We start from the raw sequence: 16,829 nt of genomic DNA on the forward strand, positions 1-16,829 counted from the left end.
TCCCACTGTTTTTTTAGGTATTTTTTGTTTTTTAAGGGAGACTTTAGAAACCAAATAATATTAAAAAAAAAACAAAAAAAAAAAAGGCTTTCTATGGCCCACAATTAGAGAGAGAGAGGTGGCACACCCAGGAGTCAAGACTGGCGCACAAGCTGAAAGGGCAATATTACTCTCCCACTGTTTTTTTAAGTTTTTTTTTTTTTTTTTTCAGGGAGACTTTAGAAACCAAATAATATTAAAAAAACCAAAAAAATAAATAGCCTTTCTATGGCCCACTGAATGAGAGAGAGAGGTGGCACACCCAGGAGTCAAGACTGGCACACAAGCTGAAAGGGCAATATTACTCTCCCACTGTTTTTTTAGGTATTTTTTTTTTTCAGGGAGACTTTAGAAACCAAATAATAAGAAAAAAAAAAAAATAAATAAATAGGCTTTCTATAGCCCACTGAATGAGAGATAGCACACACAGCAGTGGCACACAAGCCCTGACTGAGGCCAATATTTTTCTCCCACTGATTGATGTAGTGTTTTTGTGTTGAGGTAGATTTTAGAACACAAATCAAGGAAAAAAAAAAAATATGCTTTCTATGGCCCACTGAATGAGAGAGAGGTGGCACACCCAGGAGTCAAGACTGGCACACAAGCTGAAAGGGCAATATTACTCTCCCACTGTTTTTTTATGTATTTTTTGTTTTTTAAGGGAGACTTTAGAAACCAAATAATATTAAAAAAACCAAAAAAATAAATAGCCTTTCTATGGCCCACTGAATGAGAGAGAGAGGTGGCACACCCAGGAGTCAAGACTGGCACACAAGCTGAAAGGGCAATATTACTCTCCCACTGTTTTTTTATGTTTTTTTTTTTTTTCAGGGAGACTTTAGAAACCAAATAATATTAAAAAAACCAAAAAAATAAATAGCCTTTCTATGGCCCACTGAATGAGAGAGAGAGGTGGCACACCCAGGAGTCAAGACTGGCACACAAGCTGAAAGGGCAATATTACTCTCCCACTGTTTTTTTTATGTATTTTTTGTTTTTTTAAGGGAGACTTTAGAAACCCAATAATATTAAAAAAAAAAAAAAAAAAAAAAGGCTTTCTATGGCCCACAATTAGAGAGAGAGGTGGCACACCCAGGAGTCAAGACTGGCACACAAGCTGAAAGGGCAATATTACTCTCCCACTGTTTTTTTATTTATTTTTTTTTTTTTCAGGGAGACTTTAGAAACCAAATAATAAGAAAAAAAAAAAATAAATAAATAGGCTTGCTATAGCCCACTGAATGAGAGATAGCACACACAGCAGTGGCACACAAGCCCTGACTGAGGCCAATATTTTTCTACCACTGATTGATGTAGTGTTTTTGTGTTGAGGTAGAATTTAGAACACAAATCACGGAAAAAATAAATAGGCTTTCTATGGCCCACTCAGTGAGAGATGGCACACACAGGGATGGCACTGTAGCAGAAATGCCAATCTTAATCTCCCACAAAAAAAAAAAAAAAACAGGGACTGTCCTACAATTACTATCTCCCTGCAGTAATGTAAGCCAGGTATGGCAGGCAGCAATAGGAGTGGACTGATGCACAAATTAAATAAAAAGTGTGGACAAACAAAAAAGATAGCTGTGCAGAAAGGAAGGAACAAGAGGATATGTGCTTTGAAAAAAGCAGTTGGTTTGCACAGTGGCGTACACACAGCAATACAGCTATCACGGAGCCTTCTAGGGCAGCCCAATGAGCTACAGCGCTGAGGGGAAAAAAAAAAAATAGCTTCCACTGTTCCTGCACACCGAAGGTGGTGTTGGACAGTGGAAATCGCTACAGCACAAGCGGTTTGGTGGTTAGTGGACCCTGCCTAACGCTCTCCCTGCTTCTGACGAAGCGGCAGCAACCTCTCCCTAAGCTCAGATCAGCAGCAGTGAGATGGCGGTCGGCGGGAACGCCCCTTTATAGCCCCTGTGACGCCGCAGACAGCAAGCCAATCACTGCAATGCCCTTCTCTAAGATGGTGGGGACCAGGATCTATGTCATCACGCTGCCCACACTCTGCGTTCACCTTCATTGGCTGAGAAATGGCGCTTTTCGCGTCATTGAAACGCGACTTTGGCGCGAAAGTCGCGTACCGCATGGCCGACAAGCACAGGGGTCGGATCGGGTTTCATGAGACGCCGACTTAGCCAAAAGTCGGCGACTTTTGAAAATGATCGACCCGTTTCGCTCAACCCTAGTGGTCACATACCAACTAGACTAGACTTGTATTGAGCAGGGATGGCACACATCTAGTTGCCAGTGGAGTCCCTTATTTCTCCTGTAGAGTGTAAGCTCTCATGATCAGTGGGTTCCCCTCTTTCTCTTATAGAGTATAAGCTCTCACGATCATTGGGATCCCCTCCTCATGATCAGTGAGGTCCTCTCTCTCCTGTAGAGTGTAAGCTCTTATGGTCAGTAGGGTCCTCTCTCTCTCTGTCTTCTGTAGAGTGTAAGCTCTTATGGTCAGTGGGGTCCTCTCTCTCTTTCCTATAGAGTGTAAACTCTCATGATTAGCGGGGTCCTCTATCTGCAATAGAGTGTAAGCTCTCATGAGCAGTGGGGTCCTCGCTCTCCTATAGAGTGTTAGCTCTCATGATCAGTGGGGTCCTCTCCTGTAGAGTGTAAGCTCTTATGGTCAGTGGTGTCCTCTATCTGCTATAAAGTGTAAGCTCTCATGAGCAGTGGGGTCCTCTCTCTGTAGCCTGTAGAAAGTAAGTTCTTATGGTCAGCAGAGTCCTCCCTTTCTCTCTCCTACAGAGTGAAGGATTTTCTTGTCTGTGGTCCTCTCTCTCCTCTCCCCAACGTGTTTTTTCCAAGCTCTTACAAGCCTATCGAATTTTAGGGGAAAATTAGTTGAAGTCAACGAGTTTGTATTTAGTAAGTTCCGCTAATCTCTAGTCCCCAGGATGCTATAACCATGCACATCTGTCTCTGTGGGACAGACTTAGGTTAAATATTGAGCCCTGACTGGCCCCTGAACCTGCCATACTGTTAGCCCGTTGACCAGCTTTCTTTCTTCTCCTCCGGTCAGATAGGCATTTTGATTAACCAGTGTTTCAGCCAGTAATCCTAGGTGGTCATCCTGCACATTGGACATACGCCGGTCAGCCACACTGCTTTACCCTTTTATAAAGAATGGAAAGGACGGGAGAGTGAACCATTACTACTGGAATAATGCCATGGGCTGAAGCAACTGTTGGGATATTTGGAGGCTCATGAAGCACTGGTGGAGAAGAAGACACAGTACCAATTGAATATGGTAATCATTAGCACCAAGAGATCTAGAGGAAAGGCCAAATACCAACTGTGTATGGTCCTGGTAATAACAACGCCACCAAATTGAGATTGGCAAATTGGGTTGACATAAAGCCAAAACAGGTGAACGTGAAGAGAACATGAAAGCCCTCACTTACTAAGTGCCATTTACTGATGTAAACCATTGTCTCTAACACAAACCAAAACCTTAGTTATCACATTTTATCCTCATCCTTGTACGAGCATTAGAAAGATCCCGAGAATGTCTTGTAAATATCCTGCCGTATTTTAGACACCCACACAGCCCGTCTGCGGCCAAGACAAAATATACTAAAGTGCCTCTGGTGTAATATCAGACCCTCACCCCGGAGTGGTGCTTTGTTATTGCTGAAGTGCACAGTCACTGTATAAATACACAGAGAAATGTGGTGTTTATTAGCAGCGCTGGCAGCGACGTTCCTCTCTAATTTCTCCAATATTAAACTGCAAGATACATATTTTGTTAATACTGCGCATTCATACGCTCTATTTAGACTTCAGCATGAAAAATAGAATACCGTAATTGTGTGCCTATTAATACACTGAAACTGCACAAGACTCTCTATTTCTCATCAGAATATATGCCTTAAAAAGACCAGAAAAGCCAATTATGACCCCATCCATATCCTGTCTACTTATGCATGCATGTTTATTCCATTTGTCTTCAGGGCATTAAATTTGTTTTTTTCCTGCCCAGTGAGTATTACTCAAACTTTGTATTGGATTTCATTATTGTCTTGAAGGCGTAGTCCTGAATTATTTTAAATGATCATTTTTTTAAAAGTACTAAGGGCATATCTCCCAATTTTAAAAGACAGATAAAGGAACATTTATTAGGCTAGTTTCACATTTGCGTTACAATCCACAGTGTTTAATCCGCAACCTCAAACGCACGAAAAACCGCATGCAAACGCAGCGTTTTTTAGATGAATAAGGTAATGCATGCGGTTTTAAAAAACACGGCATTTACATGCTTTTTCATGCGTTTTGCATGCGTTTGCGTTTTCCGTGCCCATGGTGGAAAATTTAAAAGGAGAAAAATCTAGATAAACAGACACCGCCAATGGGACTACAGTGGGTGTGTATTATGGGATATCTATATATAGACCCTTGGACTGCTGAAATCCTAATAGTTTGCTACTGTATCCTGTGTCATGATGGATCTTCGCATGGAGAGCTTTTATTTCAACCTGGAGTTAAGCATCAAGCTGTGTTTTGCCTGTGCGTTTGCTTGGGAGCAACAAAGAAATAGAGAACGACAGAGAAGGACAAGGCATAGGCGTTTTTGGAGACACCCCATTATTGAACTCCGGGAGAGCCGTGGAGCCTATCACACGCTATATGGCGAGCTAAATGCCAACCCGGACAAATTCTCGGAATATACCAGGATGTCTCAAGACTCTTTCCAGGAATTGCTTGGTCGTGTCCAAGGAGCCAACCGGAGACAGGACACCCAGCTCCATTGTTCTGTCTTCATACACGTTGATACGGTGTGTGATCCGACATACGGCATAAACCACTTCTGTCTCCCAAATAAGCGGACTGTTCTCTGTAGTCTAACTTGTTTATTGGTAAACATGAGCGTGGTAAAACTAGAAGAATACAAATGATATGTATAAGTATTGGGCTAAACGATAACACAACTGCAACTAACAGGGAAACATACAGTATGGTGCAACCTCTACATAACTACATACAGCAGATTTCTGGTAACCACATTTCCTGTGTACTGGCTGCTATACAGTAATCACATTCTATAGAACAATATATTACCAGAACAAGGATCGCAATCTTACCGGATAAACTAACCAGGGTGGCAGGTAAATGAAGTAGTTCCAACACAGCTGAATAACACGAGTGAACAGGAAATACAAGAGAAAAGGCTGGGGGATTCCCCAATCCCATGATGCTTTGCTGAAACCCACAATGCAACACTCTATTATTCATGGAAAACACAGGTTATAAATTTATCCACCACTGGGTGGTGCTATAACACAACAAAACCAAAACTATAATAATAGTTAACCTTTTAATGCTTGAAACGAACCCCTGTCCTTCATTAGGAAGGGCAGAACACTCCCCGCTTGGCATCAACCGATGCCACCTACAGGTTCTTTTGGCGAAAACAGTAAGACGAGTTCCGCCACTGGTCTGAGGAATAGTTTGCTTTCCCCGGACTTGCCTACTTTGACCTCGACCTTACGGATCTTCTCATCTTTGCTTGGGAATACTTTAGTGATGAGGCCTAGTGGCCACTCATTACGGTGTGACTGGCTGTCTTTCATGAGAACGACATCACCGGTTTTGATGTTTGGTTTGTCGGTCTGCCACTTCTTCCTTGGTTGTAAGGTGGAGAGGTACTGCTTCCTCCATCTGTCCCAGAAGGTATTGGAGAGACTTTGGACTTGTCTCCACTGTCGTCTGTAGAGGTCCTTGTTGCTAAATTCTCCAGGTGGAGCGCTGAGAACGCTGGCTTTCTGAGTAAGTAACATGGCAGGAGTAAGAATGGTCGGATCCTCAGAGTCACTAGAAAGTGAAGTCAATGGTCTGGCATTAATGATGGCTGAAACTTCTGCTAGGAATGTGGTCAAACTTTCATGTGTGAGTCTTGCACTACCTGCTTGCAAGAAAATGGAGTCGAGGATTCTGCGTGCTATTCCTATCATCCTCTCCCAGGCACCTCCCATGTGAGAAGAGTGTGGTAGATTGAAAGTCCAGGTACATCCCTGCTCACTCAGGTATCTTTCCACACCGGTGGTGTCTAGGTTGGAAGGGATTTGAAGTTCTTTCACTGCTCCTACAAAGTTGGTACCTCTATCGGAGCGTATGTGCTTCACGGGACCTCTGATGGCGATGAAACGTCGGAGTGCATTTATAAACCCTGAAGTGTCCATGGACTCAATTACTTCAATGTGGACTGCTCTAATGGACATACAGGTGAACATAACAGCCCAGCGTTTGGCATTGGCCTGGACTCTTCTAGTGTTCCGTGCAACCACAGACCATGGCCCGAATACGTCCAGTCCGACGTTGGTAAATGGAGGTTCTGTACTAAGTCTGTCTGGTGGGAGATTGGCCATCTTCGGCTTTTGAGTCCCGCCACGGAGTTTGCGACAAATCACACAATTGTAAATGAGTTTACTCACGCATCGCTTTGCTCCGACTATCCATAGTCCAGCAGTTCGTAGATTTCCTTCAGTAAACAGTCGTCCCTGATGTTTCACCAAGACGTGGTGGTGTTGCACAAGCAGGGTCGTGACATGATGATGTCCAGGAATTATTATAGGGTGTTTCTCCCCAAATTCCACTTCAGCTTCTTGAAGACGACCTCCAATTCTTAACAGCCCATCCTGGTCAATGATTGGATCAAGCTTCTTCAAGACACTATCTCTAGAAACAGGTTGGCCTTTATCGAGGTTATCTATTTCTTTGGCGTAGCATTCACGTTGTATGGTACGGATTATAAAGTTCTTGGCATTTTCCATGCTTGGAACGGTAAAAGCAAGCTTGCAGTGGTGCCAACCTTTGCAAGGTTTCTGGATGGCGGGTGACGTTGACTTGTAGGATCGAGCCACATGAATTAAACAAACGAGGGCACGAACAAGTGAGTCCCAAGTTGAGAACCTGTTGAAGCGGTGGGATTTGAGGTGATTGTCTTTAGTCACAGTACGTAGAACGGATACCTGAGGGCGGATTTCCTCATCTGCCTCTGGATCCACCAATTTAAAGATGTTTGACTCGTCCACATATGGCGTCGAACGGTATAAGAATGTAGGGCCGGTGAACCAGGTTGTGTCCTTAAGTTGTCTTGCTTCAACGGATCTGGTTGCGTGGTCCGCCGGATTGTGGTGCGTGGACACATAGTGCCACTGTTTAGGTTCGGTGGATCTCCTGATCCTTAGCACCCGATTGCTGACATAGACATAGAAGCGACGAGTTTCATTGCAAATGTACCCCAGCACTACCTTGCTGTCAGTGTAGAACTCGACTTCCTTGATTTCCAGGTCCATTTCTGTCGAGATAAGCTCAGCTAACTCTACTGCCAGCACAGCTGCACAGAGTTCCAGTCTGGGTACCGTGTGTTCACGGAGTGGGGCCAATTTTGTCCGGCTCATAACAAGCCTTACGTGGCATTGTTCATTGATGTCAGTTGTTTTCGAATATGCCACTGCTGCAATTGCCTTGGTTGAAGCATCGCAGAAGATACAAAGCCTTTGCACCTTGATTTCTGATGAAGGCACAGAAGCATATGGTCGTGCCACGTAGAGACTTGACAGGGTTTCTAAAGAATTTTTCCATCTTTCCCATAATTCTTTTTTATTGCTGGGAAGCGGATCATCCCAATCGGATGTCTCTTGGGTGAAGTCTCTCAACATCATTTTACCTTGGATAGTTACAGGGGTTACAAATCCCAGAGGATCGTACAAGCTGTTCACAACGGACAGGACGCCTCTACGCGTGAAGGGTTTCTCTTCTTCGCTGATCTGGAAGGTGAATGCATCCTTTTTCAAATCCCAGAGTAGACCCAGGCTCCACTGCATGGGAAGGGAGTCTGTGCTTAAATCCAAGTCTTTTAAATCGGTTGAGTAATCTTGAGAGGGAAAGGCTGCCATTAGTTTCTGGCTGTTGGAAGCAATTTTGTGCAACCTCAAATTGGATGAAGCGAGCATTTCTTGTGCCCTTTTCAGGAGACTGACTGCCGACTCCTCTGAGGGTGTGGATTTCAGGCAGTCATCTACGTAGAAATCCTTTTCCACAAAAGATCTTACATCCGATCCATACTTTGCTTCACCCTCTCTGGCCAAATGTCTAAGGCCATAGATAGCGACAGCAGGGGAAGGGCTGTTCCCAAAGATGTGAACCTTCATACGATATTCCACGATGTCCTTGTATGGGTCATTATTGCGGTACCAGAAGAACCTCAAGTAGTTTCTGTGTTCTTCTTTAACAAGGAAGCAGTGAAACATCTGTTGTATGTCGGCCATAAATGCTACTGCGTCTTTGCGGAAACGAAGAAGTACTCCCAGAAGTCTGTTGTTGAGGTCTGGACAAGACAGGAAGACGTCGTTTAAAGAAACACCTTCGTATCTGGCACTTGAGTCAAATACCACTCTTATCTGACCTGGTTTCTTCGGATGATACACGCCGAAAATAGGTAAGTACCAACATTCCTCGGAATCTTGAAGTACAGGTGCAATTTCCGCGTGGCCACTCTGGAATATTCTCTCCATGAAGGTAAAGAAGTGTTGTTTTGTTTCTGGTGCCTTCTGCAGTTTGCGTGTAAGGGAGACAAATCGACTGTAGACAAGTTCTCTGTTGTTGGGTAAGCGTTGCCTCTGTGGTTTGAATGGTAAAGGTGCGACCCAACTCTTTGATTCATCTCTTACTATCTCTCGCTCCATGATGTCCAAGAACAGTCTGTCCTCTATGGACATTGCTACCTGGTTGTCTTCTCTTTTCCTGTGGAAAACTGTGCACCCTATATGATCTTGCTCACCGTCGCATGCATGGTCTTCACAGGAAGGATCAGCTAACGGACAAGGTGGAGGGGTGTGGTGTGGCAATTCTTTAACCAGGAAACTGCTCTCGCATGGCTGGAAGAGAGACGGGCGTCCATTCTCGAGGGTATTGGTGAGCATGCTGTTGACTGATGTCGGCCTGTGTGCTCCACCCAAACAGACATCTCCCACAATGACCCATCCTAGGTCAAGTCTCTGAGCATATGGGGCGTTTTGTGGGCCGTTGATCTGTCCTCTAGCCTTGTGGACCCGTAGTATGTCTCTTCCGAGAAGTAAGACAATAGGAGCTCCTTGGTCGAGCTCTGGTATCAGGTGAGCTATACATCTCAAGTGGGTGTGATGAGCTGCTACCTCTGGTGTAGGTATCTCAGACCTGTTGTCTGGAATCTGGTTGCACTCCAGTATTGATGGCAAGGATAAGCAGGTTTGACCGTCTATAGACTCTACTTTGAATCCAGTTGCTCTCCTCCCCGCCGTCTCGACAGTACCTGCACATGTCTTCAAGGAGTACGGAGAGCCGGGACCAGCAATGTTGAAGGTGTCGAAGAGAAAGGATTTAGCTAGAGACCTGTTGCTCTGATCATCCAAGATTGCATATACCTTGATCGCCTTATCCCGTTGGCTCGCTGGGAATACTCTGACAAGACAGATCTTTGAGCAGGATCTTCCTGCTACGAGTTCCTTGCAGAATTCTGTGCACCGAGAAGTGACCACTGGGGTGTCCACGTCGGGGTCCGTCTGTTTTTCGGCAGACTCTTCTACTCGTGACGATACCCCTGAGGGTGGTCCAGGATGTAAGGCCGTGTTGTGCTCCACACTACTACATTCTGTGCATTTCACACTGGTTTCACAGTTCTTGGCGAAGTGTGAGGTTGTCGCGCAGCATCTGAAGCATATCTTGTTTTCCTTTAGGAAACTCTTACGGTCTTCTAGAGACTTCTCCCTGAAGGCTCTACATTTTAGGAGAGGATGAGGTTTCTTGTGTAGGGGGCAGTGTTTGCTGAGATCCTGCGGTTTGTCCTCTTCTGGAGAAGACTTACTTGCCCTGTAAGGAAAACCTGTGGAGGTAACATTAGTTTTGTGGACTGCCACTGGTGTTTTACTGGGTTTTACACCAGAGGCAGCGGTACATGACATAGTGAAATCGAAACTAGGGTCATTTCTAACTTTAGCCTGCTGAGCAACAAAGTCTACAAACACCCTGAAAGGAGGAAATGGTACCTTATGAGCCTGTTTGTAACGGGACCCGTGACTGACCCACTTTTCTTGTAAGTTGTAAGGGAGCTTTTGGACAATCGGGTTGACACCTCTGGCAGTGTCCAGAAATGCCAACCCTGGTAGATCACCTTCTGCCTGAGCAGCATGTACCTCCATTAACAAGTCGCTCAGTTCCCTGAGCTTTTGATAACCCTTATTTGCTATCTTGGGGAAATCATCAATTCTTTTATACAAAGCATTTTCTATAGCTTCTATTGACCCATAACATTCTTCGAGTCTCTCCCACACCATACGAAGTCCTGTGTGTGGGTACTTTATGTTAATGTTCCTGATTCTTTTGGCGTGTTCAGCTGACTCGCTCCCAAGCCACTTAACCAGAAGATCTAACTCTTCACTACTGGAAAGATGCAAGTCTCTGATGGCATTCTGAAAAGAGGCTCGCCATGCTCTGTAGCTTTCAGCTCGATCAGTGAACTTTACAAGTCCCTTGGTCACCAGCTCCCGGCGGGTAAAGAACCTTGCAAAGTTCATAGTGGCTGAGTCTGTGCCGACGTGAGCTGGTGTGCTGTTGTTATGCGGTGTTTGTGGTGCATCCTCATACCTGGTAGGAGCTTCTGGCATAGGAAAGTCTGTATAAACTCGTTCAGTGGCGAAGGGTGTCCCTGTCAGTCTGGGTGGAGGCCGTACCTTCTGTTCCGTAGGACGGTAGTGGTGATCAATGTCGTTTCGGAGTATACTTTCCTGCTTCCAGTACGGTGTTTGGAGGAAGGATCTCTGGTAATCTGTATAGGCTGGTTGGTGTAACGGATCAGAGTTGTCTTCCACTTTGGAATGTTGGCGGACATATTCTGTGACGCGTTGAGCAGGGTCCTGATGATCAAGGTCTGGTCCGCGTATGTCGCTGCCTCGCTCGGATTCAGGAAACTCCATGGCTTCTAAAAACTCAGCTTTGGCTATTGCGGCTGCTGCTTCTTTTTCAGCGGAAAGCCTTTCTAAGGTCGCTTGCAGGCGGGCTCTTTCTGCTTCTTGTTCTGCTCGCAGGCGGGCTCTTTCTGCTTCTTGGCGGGCTCTTTCTGCTTCTTGGTCTGCTTGTCTTAACTTTAACTGCATCTCTTATGCAGCGAAGGAGGATCTCACTTTCGCCGCCTCAGCTTCTGCTCGGGCGAGGGTGGCAGACCTTTTCGAGGAAGACTTGCTAGAGCGGCTTGTTTGGGACCTCGTCCTGAGTGAAGATGTTTGACTTGCAGACATTTTATGTCCGTTTGCAGGCTGTAGGACGTCTCGGAGCGGGTAGGGGTGACTTCAGCGTGGACTGAGACGTGTGGTGCTTGGTGGGCTGCACTCTCGGTACTTGTGACTGTATGGCGGCCGCTGTGGTATCTGCAGGCAGTGCGGTGTGGTACAAGCGGCTGCGTAGGTGGTATTTGCTATCGCTGGCGTCTAGCCTCCCTTTACTGTAATCCCGGCGCCTAGCTCCCGTTTTACTGGCCTCCGCTGGTATTTAGCCTCCGTTTTACTGTTCTGTCTTCATACACGTTGATACGGTGTGTGATCCGACATACGGCATAAACCACTTCTGTCTCCCAAATAAGCGGACTGTTCTCTGTAGTCTAACTTGTTTATTGGTAAACATGAGCGTGGTAAAACTAGAAGAATACAAATGATATGTATAAGTATTGGGCTAAACGATAACACAACTGCAACTAACAGGGAAACATACAGTATGGTGCAACCTCTACATAACTACATACAGCAGATTTCTGGTAACCACATTTCCTGTGTACTGGCTGCTATACAGTAATCACATTCTATAGAACAATATATTACCAGAACAAGGATCGCAATCTTACTGGATAAACTAACCAGGGTGGCAGGTAAATGAAGTAGTTCCAACACAGCTGAATAACACGAGTGAACAGGAAATACAAGAGAAAAGGCTGGGGGATTCCCCAATCCCATGATGCTTTGCTGAAACCCACAATGCAACACTCTATTATTCATGGAAAACACAGGTTATAAATTTATCCACCACTGGGTGGTGCTATAACACAACAAAACCAGAACTATAATAATAGTTAACCTTTTAATGCTTGAAACGAACCCCTGTCCTTCATTAGGAAGGGCAGAACATCCATAGAGCGATTCCAGCAGAGGAACGTCTCCTGGTTACATTAAGGTACGTAATAATTCTAAACAAATGCCAGTCATAATTATTGTTGGTCTGCCATGTATTATTTGTATTTTCCTTTATGTCTTTAGCTAAACACCACCATAAATGGAATTGATTGTAATTTTATTTTTTTATTTTATTTCAGATTTCTGTCAACCGGAGAGAGTTTATCATCCCTCCACTTTCAGTACCGGCTTGGAATTTCCACCCTGTCTGGAATAGTTGCGGACACCTGCTGGGCTTTGTGAAATGTACTCCGGGATGAATTTATACCCATACCCACGGAGGACATGTGGATTGAAATTGCAGAAAAATTCTGGAGTGTGTGTGATTTCCCCAACTGTTTGGGAGCGGTGGATGGAAAGCACATACACATTATCAAATCCACCAGAACTGGATTGGAGTACTTCAACTACAAAAAATATTTTTCTGTTGTGCTCATGGCAATAGCAGATGCGGACTGTCGCTTCATCGCCGTGGACATTGGAGCTTTTGGCCGTGGCAATGACTCACAGACTTTCAAGAACTCGGATATGGGCCGACGTGTGTATGGCAAAAATTTTAATTTTCCACGACCTCTCCCCAACACTCAAGGCCCACCGATGCCATTTGTTATGGTTGGGGATGAGGCCTTTCAGATGTGTGAAAACCTACTGAAGCCATATTCCAGTCGGGACCTGAACCACACTAAAAGGATTTAAAACTACAGACTGACTAGGGCCCGAAGAACAGTAGAGTGTACCTTTGGGATTCTAGTCTCAAAATGGCGCATTCTTGGGACAGCCATTAATCTAAAAATGGAGACAGTCGATGAGGTGGTCAAAGCCTGTGTGGTTCTCCACAATTACATAATGGCTAAGGAGCAACCCAACATTGAACTGGATGAACCAGTTGCAAACCCATTGCCAGATTACCAGCATCACCCGCTGCGGTCAACTGTTGAAGTTGGCCACATGCGGTAAAAATTTGCTGCCTATTTTGATTCTGATATTGGACGTGTGGCACGGCAAGACAATATTGTGTAAAATGTCCTGTTGGGTTTGGGTCTGTACCAGTTATGTTTTAAATGTTAATAATATTTTTTGTTAATAAAATTCGTGTTTTGATATCTTGACCGAGTCTCCTATGTATTTCCTCTAAAAACCACTTATGTTGTTAGTGGTAATGTAGTTGATGTCATTACTTCCTGATTCTGTTCTGCAGTATCTATTGGACGCAGACTGAAGAGACGATGGAGGTATAATACCAAGCAGATCTACACTCATCAAGTCACGTGTCATAAATAATGAATTCATGATGCACAAATAACAGCCTCATGAATTCACTATTTCTGACACCTGTCCAGGTGAGTATAGATATGCCTTGTATGACCTCTATCGTCTCTTAGGTTGGTGTGAAATAGATTATGTACACTGAAGAAAAAATGGAGGTTATACAAAGCAGTTCTCTACTCACCAGGTCAGGTGTCATAAATAATGAGTTCAAGGCGCAGAGTTTTGTGCATCATGAACTCACTATTTATGACACATGACCTGTAGAGTATAGTTCTGCTTTGTATAACCGCCATTTTCTCTTCAGTCTGCGACACAGATTAATCAGACTGAAGAGATTATGGAGAAAATAGAAGTTATATTTATTTTTTGCCACCTCATAGCTCTATACCAAACACATAAAGCTGCAGTCTTGTACTTAATAACTACTGGTGCTATGAGTTGGCATCAAAATATTGTGTGCGGCGCAGTGTTTTATTAGGCCCACGGTGTGTGTTGCCGACGGCGAAATACACAAATAACCATACAAATAACCAAAATTTAACTGCGCCTGCTTGAGGTAGAGTGACTAAACTGGGAGGTGTGTAGCTGTGAGGCCTGGCTAAGTGTGGACGGCGCAGGGGTGGCAGGAGAAGGGGCACTCAAAGTAGTGGGATCTGGGAGTTCAGGGATGGGGCTCGACGCATGACAGGGCTGAGACACACTGGAAGGGTGAGACAAACCTGACATTACAGACACATTGGGAGGTGAGGGGGCGAGGAATACTGATAGTCCGCTGATTTTTATTTTTTCCCTTTTTGGGATTTACGTGCAAGTCTGGGGAGCCTCGGTGGGCTCATTTGTTGCTGCCTGGTCGTGGTGGGCGACCTGTCAGGGTACAGCTGCTGCATTGTGCTCGTAGAGCGGACAGCCATGCCAGAGTCCTGCTGCTGCATGGTGGTGGGGAAGGCCATGCCTGGGTCCTGCTGCTGCATGGTGGTGGGGAAGGCCATGCCTGGGTCCTGCTGCATCGTGGTGGTGGTGGAGCGGAAGGCCATGCCAGGGTCCTGCTGCTGCATGGTGGTGGGGAAGGCCATGCCTGGGTCCTGCTGCTGCGTGGTGGAGGCAGTGGAGGAGGTCCATGCAGGAGCAGCAGTTGTCATGGTGGTGGTGGTGGGCTGTCCAACAACACTCGGCATGGTTGTGGTGCTGTAGTGGTGTCCGGTAGTCCGGAAGCAACATTGCGAAATGCGCGTTGGGGTCTGCTTTTCCACATCCTGCATCCAGGTTGATTCATTATGGGCATTTTTTCCCCTTTATTATGTCTGACATAACTCACTGCATGTCATTTATGGATTTATGTCTCAGTATAATCTTGTTAGTATTGGCCTAATTCTATAATACGTGTTCGTTGGTTTTTGTTATTATTCTCCCTGCATTATTACTGTGACCCGCATGTTTACCTGTATTACACAGTTATTTTATACTCTGGGTCTCTGTATGAATTTTTGAATAGAAACTTCCAACGGTCACCACTACATGATTTTGTGGTATATTCTATAATTGGCTATCTGCATTGGGATTATACTTGCATATTTGTATTATTTCTTTTTTGACAACAATCTTACCAATTGTTTTGTGGACGTGGCACCTTGATGCCATTACACCCTGATTTTCTCTGCATTTAATTGCTTTTATGGTAATACTATAGTTTGGTCTGAATTTCTTTAATAAAATTTCTATATATGTTTTCAAGAATTGCTCTAAGGCCCACTCTTTTCTTTTGGTTTAATAGCCTGCACATAAGCAGCATTGCAGGCCTGCATGACACTAAGCTGGAGATCAGGAGTAAGGTGTTCCAACATGCCCTGTTCAATTTGATTAAAATAAGGATGTGCTGGCCTCTGGAGGTCGGCTTTCACTTGGTCAAGGCTTTTGGTGACCTCCTGGATACGTGTATTCATATGGTTTATGGCACTATCCAGTCGGTCACCCATCGCCTTGAGTCCATCATGAAAGACCGAGCTCAAGTGCAAAAACTCGGGCATGAGTGACCTGTCCGAGGCCCTCTGCCGCTGCCGGGAAGAGCCCCCCCAAAAAAGAGGCAGAGGACTGGGACAGGGGAACACCTGATGGACCAGCTTCCTGCTCTCTAGTCTGTGTGGCAGGCCCACTTGCTGCAGCGCTGCTGGAAGGCTGGGACAAGTCCGTGGCTGTTTGATGAAGGACCGCTCCAGAACCAGGGTCAAGAGTGCTGCTCCATGTGCTGTGAAAAAAGAAGAAAAAAACACATTACTACCAAACATTTACAATAGTAAAGCGCCAACTCCTGTGGAATAGAAAAATACAGATTAGGCAATCCAACACAACCCATTACACCACAAGAAATACTTTCGTTCTCTGGGCAAGGGACCGGTCTCAAAAATTCAAGGATGCGGTGATACTTGTATTTGCGGATCCTTGCTCCAGAACTGCTAGGAACCCGGCTCATTCCATAGCCGCCGGATCGTCACGTTGTCCAAGTGCTGCGGAACCCGGGTGTCCCACAATGGGACTCGCTCATGGACAAGGGAGATGAGGAGGTTATTTTCAATGAGGTCCTCATCCCATTCTGGAACCTAAAAAAAAAATGAAGACATTAATGTTGGAGAGATTAACATAAGGAAAAGAAAGAAGACAGAGACAGAAAACTGGCATGAATATTGAAAGTCAAGAAAAAAAAAGGAGGCAAGAAGAAAAAGGTAAAGAAAGAAGAAAGTAAAGAAATGATCATTCAAGAATAGTAAAGTCAGGATACAATAGTCAGCCAGGTATACTTACACGCTGCCGCCTTGCCACCCGAGCGACTCCACGCTGCTCCTGCTCAGCCTCTGCCATAGTGGAAAAACTGCTCTAAAAAAGGAAAAAAAAAAATTTGACGCATGTGTAGATGTGACAGTGAATACTTACCAATCTGTAGAGCTGAGTACTCACTTCACTGACATTTTCCCCTTGTGCAGGCCTAGGCCGTTGCTCCTCCTCAGAAGAAGATGACATTCTGATGCATGCAGAAAGAAAAAATGACAGAAATTAGGACTTATAGAGACAGAAAATACAAAATAAAGGCATTGGCTTTGATATACTCACATTGTTCAGAGTCTTGTTTCCTCCAAGGTGCTTTCCTCTGTCTGGTCTGCTTCCCAGTCTGCTGTATAGTGACCTGCCAATGTCCACTCCTTCCTTTTATCAGTTTGTATGTGGGGGGTGGCTAATCAGTGTCTAGACATGTTTTCCTGTGTTGCAACGCATGCGTTCACAAACGCAAGCAAACGCATGTGCTTGCGAATGCATGTGTTCACATAGACCGTA

The sequence above is a fragment of the Ranitomeya variabilis genome, chromosome 2, assembly GCF_051348905.1.
Source record: "Ranitomeya variabilis isolate aRanVar5 chromosome 2, aRanVar5.hap1, whole genome shotgun sequence".
NCBI classification, from domain to species: Eukaryota; Metazoa; Chordata; class Amphibia; order Anura; family Dendrobatidae; genus Ranitomeya; species Ranitomeya variabilis.